Source organism: Heptranchias perlo, chromosome 19 (assembly GCF_035084215.1).
Source record: "Heptranchias perlo isolate sHepPer1 chromosome 19, sHepPer1.hap1, whole genome shotgun sequence".
Lineage (NCBI taxonomy): Eukaryota > Metazoa > Chordata > Chondrichthyes > Hexanchiformes > Hexanchidae > Heptranchias > Heptranchias perlo.
Genome location: NC_090343.1, coordinates 41531531 through 41542966, shown reverse-complemented (window position 1 = coordinate 41542966; position 11436 = coordinate 41531531). Strand labels below are relative to the sequence as shown.

General features: G+C 42.1%; 1 pseudogene; it reads left to right on the top strand.

Annotated features, from left to right (window-relative positions):
- Positions 1-1346: 1346 nt before the first annotated feature.
- Positions 1347-1518, top strand: LOC137335532 (U2 spliceosomal RNA; annotated as a pseudogene).
- Positions 1519-11436: the final 9918 nt, after the last annotated feature.

Below are 11436 nucleotides of genomic sequence, written 5' to 3'. Positions count from 1 at the left end.
TTAGTAATTCAAGACAAAGTTGGACAGGCATTTGGGAAAAAAATAATTGAGGAATATAGGTAGTGAACTATGTATTCAGCTTTCTAATTCTGGGTCTGGTAAGGTTGACTGAAATGGCCTTTTCTGGAGCTGTATATTGGTATGTTCAGGATTAGAATTACATATTCTTGATGTCAGCCGGTGAATTGCTTTCCATATCTCACCTTTGTGTGCAGCTGCATCAAGCTGTGCATAGACCCTCGGTACACAAACACAAGTGTCACTATGTGCTGAGGTTCTATCTGTCCCTGGTGTTGAGAAGGATGGGCCTGGCCACGCTGCCACGGAACGCTCCGTCCAATTGGACCGTTCTGCCCCGCCTGTCCTTCGTCGAAAAGTTTATGCAAAAAAACACCTTTGACCACTGGGCGATCAGCAAGTGGTCTGCACGTAATGTCCTTGAGACCCTGTGGGAAAAGGAGATGGTGGATCCTGTCAGTTGGTTCCCCGAGCAGACTATCAATGTCATTTGGCAGAACGCCTCATCGCCAGAGCTTTCAAACAAGCACCAAGACCTAGCTTGGCTGGTGGTGAGAAGGGCCCTTCCCGTCAGATCCTTCATGCACTCCTGAAGTTTCAGCACCACCGCGTGCTGTCCCCGAGGAGGCTGCGGTGGAGACGAGACCATCACCCATCTCCTTCTGGAATGTGCCTTTGCAAAGAAGGTCTGGAGAGAGATGCAAGGTATCTGTCCAGGTTCGTCCCGAGCAGTTCCGTAACACAGGACTCTGTGCTCTATGGTCTGTTCCCGGGGACACACACCGAGATGGACATCAACTGCTGCTGGAAGACCATCAACTCGGTGAAAGACGCCCTTTGTCTGCCCGAAACTTGCTGGTCTTCCAGTGCAAGGAGCTGTCCTCGACCGAGTGTTGCAGACTGGCACATTCCAAGATCCAGAACTACATGCTCAGGGATGCACTGAGGCTGGGTGCAGCTGCCACAAAGGCTCTGTGGGCAAAGGCAACTGTTTAGAGCCTTCCTGCCATTGCATACCGAGGGGCTGCAATCGGGAAAAAACCCTCGGGCAGAATGTAAAATTCAAATTGATGTAATGTACCTATAATGAATCTATAATGTACCTGTAATGAATCTGTAACGTACCTGTAATGAATCTGTAATCAATAATCTATATTGAGTGTAATGCAATGAGACATCCTGGAGTGTCCTGAACTGTCATTATGTACAATGTGTTCATTGAACTGTACTTGATGTAACCTGAAAATTGTATAATCTGTATTGTGCACGTTTGGAATGTGATATGACAACTGTATTGTATGTATTGCTGCATATTTTATGAATAAAGTATATTTTTTGAGAAAAAAATCTGTTCTTATCAGTTTAATATCTGATACATCCCCTATCTGGGGACCATATATTAAATTGATTTTTGGAAGAGGGAGATGGAATAGGGGCTTGCTTCGTCCACTCCACGCATCGACCCAGTATTGCAGTGTCTCTGGGAATGGTGCACCTCCCTGTGGGGAGATATTCAAAATGAAAAACAGGTCTTTCCCAGCGTCTCTGTATGTGTGTATGTATTATTACTGAGAATAAAGCTGATATATTGCACTTAAAAAAAAAATCTCATCACTTCTCACCAATTAATATATTGGACTCCCACCTACGATAACTTCTTATCATCAAAGTCAGAAATGTTAAGCTTAATTGTGTTAAACATGGGACATACTGTATAGAAAGAATTCATTGGATGCAGTAATGTCAAACTGGCGTGAGTGGATAATTCCTGAGCAGGAAATTGTTGAGTGTGTTTGGACATTGGCTTCATTTATTTGATAAAAATTGTACTTCCTAATACATATTTTGTTTTTATTTGCCTCTCTGTAACACATATTTAACATTAATGAATTGATTTGGGGAATGATATTTGTGCTTTCCAATTTTAAAAAGTTGACACAAATCCTGCTGGCAATGCACTAGCACTATGTAAATAAGAAAGAAAAGGAATACACTAGAGTTTATATTTTCCAATATGAGGCACCAATACATGAATGCAAGGTAACTAGGAGCTCTGGGGGAAGTTTTCCTCTGTACAGCAAAATTATAGATGCATTTATAAAGAACTTGTTAATAATTTTGTTACACATTGTGCACAGAAGAAATTTTCTCCCCTCATGTCACCTTGTGCATTGAATCTCGATAACATCACTCATATTTGTATGTCATCAGTACCCGTGTATCTTCTAAAATATCAATAAACCTTTATATATGTAATTCCATGTTGTTAGAGGGGCTGAAATTCCATGGGGATTCTGCATGTCCTGAGTGGGTATGTCATGCATGCCTGAAGTTCTTAGCATAATGAGGTCATTATCATAGTCACGCCATCGAGAAGGGGAGAATACAATGCCACTTCGATCACTTCCCAGATCCAGGGGCAAAGCTTCAGCCTTTTCAGTCAGGGTACTTGATATTGCATTTTGTGTATAGTGGGCAGTCCTATAAGTGAGAAAAACAACAGAAAACAAGGATAAATTAAGCAATTTTGATACTTTGTTTATTTTAATATGTTACTTCCTGCTCGGTGTTCACCTCTTTCCCTTGTAAAACACTCAGATGTTCTTCTGTGAAGGGGTGCTGTATAAATGTAAGTTGTTCTATAAACATTTACAAAATGATGGAAATTATTATTATTTATTAAAACTCATTCTTTCTGATTAAAATACATTTTAGTCGGGAAATCTACACAAAAGATGTGAACGAATTTCAACAGCTGCAACAAACATCAATTTTAAACTATATTCACTGATCACAGATTTAGGGTTGCTTGCTGATTCTCCCGTAGCAAGCAACACCCACAAGTTTCAGAAACTGTTTACATCTGGGAGTCAGTTGCTGCTTTCATTGTCAAGTTAAACATTTTAAGCCTTTTTTCCAACTATTCATTTAAACAAACTTTAAGAATCCACAGATCTTTCTATTTTTTTGCCACCTTCAATTTGTGCTGGGTGGTGCCTGCTGTTAACCAATCACAGCTGCAGTTGGTGCCTCTGCAGGTGAGATCTCTATCCCAGGTTGCAGCTTGGATTTTATTTGGTCTGGACTGGGTACCACTGAGAAGCAACATTAGGAACAATCTGGAGAGTAGGGCAGCCTGAAGGGGAGTTTTCAAGAGAGAAAGATTGAGGCTGGGGATTGGGCTGGTGGAAACCTTTAGATCGGGAACCAGAGAGGGTATTATGAGCCCTGGGGGTAAGTAGTAGGGAGCTGTGTACTCAGGATTCCCTATTAGGGAAGAGCAGTGTTTTCTAGAAGAGGGTATGGTACAAGTTCTTGCCTCAGGAAGAGATACTAAAGAGCTGTAAATTTTCCACTGGGGGAAAATGGGAGAGTTGTGAGTTTCAGGACCGGGCAATAGGTTGGTGTCATGTGCAATGTCAGTAGGTAGTTGGACAGTATCACAGCAGTGGATATGAGACAGATGTATTTTCCAAGTATAGCTGTGGATAGATGCATGTCTCAGGAAAGGGCACGAGGGAGGTGACATAGTTCCTGGATCTTAGCCTGAGAGAGGTACATGTCGCAGGTTGCAAGTGTGGAATAGGTGTGAGTTTCAGAAGTGGATGATGGGGAAGCATCATGTTTTCTGAGGATGAGTATTGGAGAGATGTATGATTCAGGAGTGGATATTGGAGAAGTATGTTCCCTGTGGGTTTGTAGAGGATGAATATCTATCTCAGAAGCAGATATAGAGGAGGTATCATATTCCTTTGGAGCAAATGTGGGATTGGTTCTTGCCTCAGAAGTAGGTACTGTGGAAGTGTCATGTTTCCTGCAGGGAATGTAGGAGAGGTGTGTCTCAGAAGTAATTGCTGGGTTGGTGTCTTATACTTTGGGGGAAGCTAACGATTTTGTCTCAGGAAGATGCATTTCTTAAGAGTTGGAACGGGACAAATATAAATGTCAAGAGCTGATACTGGGGAAGTAGCATATATCTTAGGGGATGATGTTGGGTTAGTGCATGTCTCTGGAGTCAGTACTAGGGAGGTATTTTTCCTTGGGATTGAAATTGGGGTTGGGACGGTATCATATATCCTTGGGGATGGTCTGAGGGTACTGTGTTTCTTAAAAGTGAGTACTAGGGAGGCGACATATATCCTGGTGGCTGATTTTGATGTAGTCCATGTTTCTGGACTGAGTATTAGGGAGGTGTATTTGCTTGGGGCAGATGTTAGAGTGGTGTATTTCTGAGAACTGTTTATTTCCTGGGGCTTGGAGCATCTGAGGACTATGTATTTCTTGTTGCTGGGTGTATTTCCTGGCGGCAGGTATTGGGGTGGCTCTTGTTTTGGGATTGGGTACAGGGAGAAGGTGTCTCTCTGGGTCATTCATCAGGGCGCTGTGCATTTTCAGATTAGGTCCTGGGGTGATGGGTGTGCCCACAGCACACATGATAGTAATATTTTTCGTCACAGTTGTTGTGGTGGTGTATTTCTGCCCAATGGGTATTGGGGTAGTTTGTTTCTCCAGAATTGGTGTTGACAAGGGTCTGGGTACACCAATAACATCTCCTTGGCTACTGCATCTGTTACTGCTGATGTTGTATGATATAAAGTGGCATGATTCAATTCTCAAAGTTTGGAAATAGTGAAAGTCAAAGTACATGGATCCATGTCTGGAGGGAGGTCAAAGATGGAAGGAAAACCTTGAAAGGTGTACTTTGCAATTGCATTCTCATTCTGCCTACATGTTCTCCACAGACAGACACTATCGAATGCATGATCCTCACAATCACCTTCTCTGGAGAAACGCTCTGCAGATTTACAGAGAAGGAAAATCTTTCTTGCAGTGTTCCACATGGTACTGCAGACTACCTTTGCTTCCCCTTCTCTTTGATATCTTCTTTTTCTTCCTCTGCTTTAATTCAGTATCCTTGTTATCAATGTTGGTATTAGATTGGGGATAGAATACTGAAGGATCCGCTGCAGAGAATCTTTACATAATTCACAGGTTCATAATTTTCTGAAATCGTTACATATGAACGGACACATGCAGATTTGTAAGTATGACATCATCACACATATTATTGTGGACGTTTATTGAAAATTACTTTACATAGTTGAAACCTTCCATTTCTTTGTGTACAAGGGACCAACTTTAAACAGCTTATGATGTATTCCAGGATCTCCAATCTCCATGTTGCCAATTTTAAACCAAATTAGGTGGCAACAGTCTTAATTTCATCTATACTTCTAATGATAAGATTTCAAAATTGGCCGATACTTCAAGATCGGTGAGCAGTCGAAAACTAGGCTATAAATTGTCATCTCCTAAAAACTATAAATAAATATCAACAGATTAATTTAAATAATAAATAGGGTTAAGTCATTCAAATATTTTAAAATAAAACAGATTAGGCTCACCCAGTGGCTCAGTAGGCTAATGTATGCTACCCAAGCTATTGCAGACCAGGAAGGTTCTATGTTGGTTCCCGGTCTGTACTGTGCTGGCTGATCTTATAGATAGATAGATAAATAGAAGTAACTTGCATTTATAAACCACCTTTCATGACCTCAGGATGTCCCAAAAGGCTTCCTAGCCAATTAAGTACTTTTGAAGTGTAGTCACTGTTATAATATAGGGAAATACGGCAGTCAATCTGCACACAGCAAGGTCCTACAAACAGCAATGAGATAAATGACCAGATAATTTGTTTTCATAGAATCATAGAAAGGTTACAGCAAATGGAAGCTATTTGGCCCATCGAGTCCATGCCGGCTCTATGCAAGAGTTTTTGGTGGTGTTGGTTGAGCGATAAATGCTCGGTTTAATGCCTTATCCAAAAGACAATATCCCTGACAGTACTGTAGTACTGTACTGTCCCTTAGTACTGTACTGAAGTGTCAGCCTAGATTACATGCTGAAGTCTTTGGAGTGGGGCTTGAACCCAAGACCTTCCGACTTAGAAACAAAAATGTTACCACTGAGCCAAGGCTGACACCTATATAATGCATTTCCTGTCTACAAAATTTTAATTCCTGCTACCTCATTTTTGTCACACTTCTGTGTCAATTTTTTCATTAAATATTCTTATGACTACATTTTTAATGGAAACTGTCTATGTAAACTTGTTGCACCATATAGCATCATCGCACCACTGGTGGCGCTGTAGACTTTCACTGCTCCAATCAATTCTACTTCTCTGCTTCCCAAATTGCTATCAGGTTTGTTATTCAACTATTATGAATAATATGAAATCAAAGGGCCCAAAATTTTTTTATCAGGCACTGCACAGAACTGCGGTGGATCACCCTTCGGGGACTGGAAAAAGGGGCAGAACATGGTTCCACCAAGATTCTGCTCTCTGCTTTCCATTTTGCCATTTTCTGGTGGGAAGCAGAAGGGGAACTCCTCCAGCCGTGTCCCACATTGAGGGGGTGTGTGTATGGGAGTTCCCAGGCTATCCGAGGAATTCCATTCTCTAGCCCCTCCTTAGGCTTCAGTCGAGCTCACCTGTGAAAAGGCTCTAACCTTTCCTAGGGAAAGGTAATCAATCCCAGAGATTCCCCAAGAGGCTCACTTACTCCAATGGGGACAGAAGAACTGAAGAGGATACTTTTCTTCAGGGCCTCACCTGGCCACCTTTCTGCTGATAGAGCAGACCCTAGAGATTTTAGCCCAAAGTATTACATAAAAATAAGAACAAAATGTATGACTTTAAATGAATCCCACAATTTTAAACTTGGTAGTAGCCTTTCATGTGGAACTTTCTCAAATGCTTTTTGGAGGTCAATGATTTTCCTCAGTCCACTTGGACAGTCACTTTCTCAAAAAAGTCAAGAGGTTGGTCAGGTAGGATCTTAATCTTCTGAATCAAAGTTGATAGCTATTTGCTAGGCTATTATCAGAAAGGAAATCCTCAAGTTTACTCCCGATAATCAATTCAATTATTTATGTAAGGCTAATGGGTTTGTAGTTGCCTCTCAGGGCTTATTGGCCCTAATAATGACAACCAATGCTTCACAAATATCATCCCTTATCTCTATTATTACTTGGGGATAAATATCATACATCTTTGCGGATTTATTTGCTTTGAGGCCTTTTAGCCCTTTCTAGGACTTCCATATCATTCATTTTGAAATCATTAAATCTAATTGGATTAACAATAATTACAGAGAGAATGTTGCCCATGCAGTCCCTAGTGAATACTTGGAGGAAGTATTCATTTAGTATAGTAACTTAATATTGGTTCTACCATATACTTTTAATTTACCAAATTGCTCCATAATCATCTATATTCTAAAGGGAGATAGGTTTACCAGTGTTTCTCAGTCATTCCTTGTTATCCAACTTTAGAACTAATAGTGAAAAGCAGACTGGAAGCGGATATTTAGTGAAGAACTCCTCCTCATGTGACATCATGAATTAGGGACACTGAATTATGGGTTGCTGTCTTCATTCAATGATGTCACTGGAGCAGAACTTTATGGTGTCACATGAGGGGAGCTCTACAGAAAATATTTGCTCCCAGATGCCTTTAACTGGTTACTCAAAAACAAGAAAGGTAACAAGGTGTGACTAAGAGACACTGATAAGTGTACAAGTGCCCCAGCTTCTGTCGCGACACTACAGACTTTCTACAAAAACTCAGCACCCACGGACCAGTTGAACAAGGAACACTTCTCACCACGATGGACGTCTCGGCACTCTACACCAGTATCCCCCACGCTGACGGCATCGCTGCAACAGCCTCAGTACTCAACACCAACAACAGCCAATCTCCAGACGCCATCCTACAACTCATTCGCTTCATCCTGGATCACAATGTCTTCACCTTCGACAAACAGTTCTTTACCCAAACACACGGAACAGCCATGGGGACAAAATTCGCACCCCAATACGCCAACATTTTCATGCACAAGTTCGAGCATGACTTCTTCACTGCACAGGACCTCCAACCAATGCTATACACCAGATACATCAACGACATTTTCTTCCTATGGACCCACGGCAAAGAATCACTGATGAGACTACACGATAACATCAACAAGTTCCATCCCACCATCAAATTCACCATGGACTACTCCTCAGAATCGGTTTCTTTCTTGGACACACAAATCTCCATCAAAGACGGGCACCTCAGCACCTCACTCTATCGCAAGCCCACGGACAACCACACGATGCTCCACTTTTCCAGCTTCCACCCTAACCACGTCAAAGAGGCCATCCCCTATGGACAGGCCCTGCGAATACACAGGATCTGCTCAGACGAGGAGGAACGCGATGGACGCCTACAGACGCTGAAAGACGCCCTCGTAAGAATGGGATGTGACGCTCGACTTGTCGATCGGCAGTTCCGACGGGCCACAGCGAAGAATCGCATAGACCTCCTCAGAAGACAAACACGGGACGCAACCAACAGAGTACCCTTCGTCGTCCAGTACTTCCCCGGAGCGGAGAAACTACGCCATGTTCTCCGCAGCCTTCAACATGTCATCGATGACGACGAACACCTCGCTAAGGCCATCCCCATGCCTCCACCACTTGCCTTCAAACAGCCACCCAACCTCAAACAGACCATCGTTTGCAGCAAATTACCCAGCTTTCAGGAGAACAGCGTCCACGACACCACACAACCCTGCCACGGCAACCTCTGCAAGACATGCCAGATCATCGACACAGATACCACCATCACACGAGAGGACACCACCCACCAGGTACGTGGTTCATACTCCTGTGACTCGGCCAACGTTGTCTACCTCATACGTTGCAGGAAAGGATGCCCCGGAGCATGGTACATTGGCGAGACCATGCAGACACTGCGACAGCGGATGAACGGACACCGCACAACAATCGCCAAACAGGAGGGTTCCCTCCCAGTCGGGGAACACTTCAGCAGTCAAGGACATTCAGCCACCGACCTTCGGGTAAGCATTCTCCAAGGCGGCCTTCGAGACACACGACAACGCAAAATCGTCAAGCAGAAATTGATAGCCAAGTTCAGCACCCATGAGGACGGCCTCAACCGGGATCTTGGGTTCATGTCACGCTACACGTAACTCCACCAGCAGGAAAAAAAGTTATCTGTTTTTAATACAACTGGACATTCTCTCTCTCTCTCTGCCTTTCGGGTCTCTTTCTTTCTTTGTCTGTGTAATTTGACCCATTGTGTATTCAGTATACTGGGACCTACTGTTTTCCGTGGCTAACCTGTCTGAACACCAACGACACCTTTGATTGGTGTGATGGTGTCCCAGCGATTTGAGAACCTCTCATTCACTCACTCACCTGACGAAGGAGATAATCTCCGAAAGCTTGTGATTTTCAAATAAAACTGTTGGACTATAACCTGGTGTTGTAAGATTCCTTACATTTGTCCACCCCAGTCCATCACCGGCATCTCCACATCATGGCTTCCTTTTATAAGACACATTATGAGATGACTTATTAGCATTCACTATTCCTTTCACAGGTATCATTGTCATCAGTGGTTTCTTACAAACGAGATTTCACTTTGATCTGAGAAACAACTCTGATCACAAATCTGAATTTGAAAGGAGTAAAAGCACCCTGGAAATGTAAAAATAGAAATCCATTAAAATCACTGAACAGTTATCCTTTATATTAAAATGTCAATCATAAAGCATACAGTATGGAAAAAGTACCAAGGCTCTGAGAGTATGCACCTTGAAATATGCAGGGAAGTCAGAGCGGGAATAGCAGAGCCTCTGACCACAATCTTTTGAACATCTTTCATATGGAAAGTTTGCTGAAAGATTAAAGGGTTGCCAATGTAACATCTTCATTTAAGGAGGGAAAAAGGCATAACCCAGAAGACAATGGACCAGCCATCCTAATATTGGTAGTGGGTAAGGTTCCAACGGATATAATACAGGATAAAATTAACACTCACTTAGAAAGGATTAGGTTTATAAGGGCAGCTAGTACAATTCGTAAAAGGCAAGTCATAGCTGACAAACTTAATAAAATCCTTTGAAAAGTTAACAGAAAATTGATAAAGTTGATGAAGAAAATTGTTTATATAGATTTTCAAAAGATTTTGATAAGCTGCGGCATAGCAAATGTAGCACACAGTGTTAAAGGGAATGTGGTAGCATAGATAGGCAGTTGGCTGAAGAGCAGAAGAGAGAGAGTAGTGATTAATGGGTGTTTATTGGACTGAAGGGGTGCAACCAATCCTGGCTGTTCCTAACATGGAGTTTATCTAAGGATTTTATACTATATTTATACCTTTTCTTGAAACACACCTACTTGTACAGTTTCTGCAACTGTCACTCATACTGACTCAGTAGACGTCTTGTGATTGGTTTTGGCACAAAAACGTGCACTGGGGCCCCAATTCTTATCTGTACTTCTTAAAGCTGCTGAATACTGCATTCCTTATCTTGTTATACTGAACTCATTTCTTAGTATTTTCCTATATAATGTTGTATTTACTTGACTAGCTCTGGCATAATCTCTTCACATTATGCATCTTATCATTATCTAAACATAATTCTAAGATTATCCAACACTCGCCCTAGCCCTTTCTAACACTTATTCAATTTAATTATACTTAAAAAGCTAGCTTCCCTTTAAACAAGCTGTCCTTGTTTTGTTTCATCTCAATCTCCCTGTCAACTATTTTTCGTGCTCCATAGAATATACACATTTTGTTCTTTCACACTATACACTAACTATCCCATCATGCTCCATTTAGCCTGTCATGGTACACTATCCTACAAGGACAACATACCTGCACTTATCTCAGCAACAGTGCATAAGGAGGCTATGCTTCTCTAGGGAGGCAGTGGCAGAGTTGTATCACATCTTGCAACAAGATCTGCAACCAACTGCTACAGCTAACACATCATTGCCTCTTGCAGTCAAGGTCATAGGAACATAGGAACAGGAGTAGGCCATTCAGCCCCTCGAGCCTATTCCACCATTCATTGAAATCATGGCAGATCTGTATCCTAACTCCATTTATCCACCTTGGCTCTATATCCCTTAATACCCTTGGCTAGCAAAAATCTATCGATCTCAGATTTAAGATTATTAATTGAGCTAGCATCGACTGCTTTTTGTGGGAGAGAGTTCCACACTTCTACCCCACTATGTGTGAAGAAGTGTTTCCTAAATTCTCTCCTGAATGGCCTGGCTCTGATTTTAAGGTTATGTCCCCTTATCCTAAACTCTCCCACCGGCGGAAAATGTTTCTCTCTATCTACCCTATCAATTCCTTTCAAAATCCTAAAAACCTCAATCAAGTCACTCCCTATCCTTCTATATTCCACAGAATACAAGCCTAGTTTATGTAATCTCTCCTCTTAATTTAACCTTTGGAGCCCTGGTAACATTCTGTTGAATCTGTTCTTCACTCCTTCCAATGCCAATATATCCTTTCTGAGGTGCGGTGCCCAGAACTGTACACAG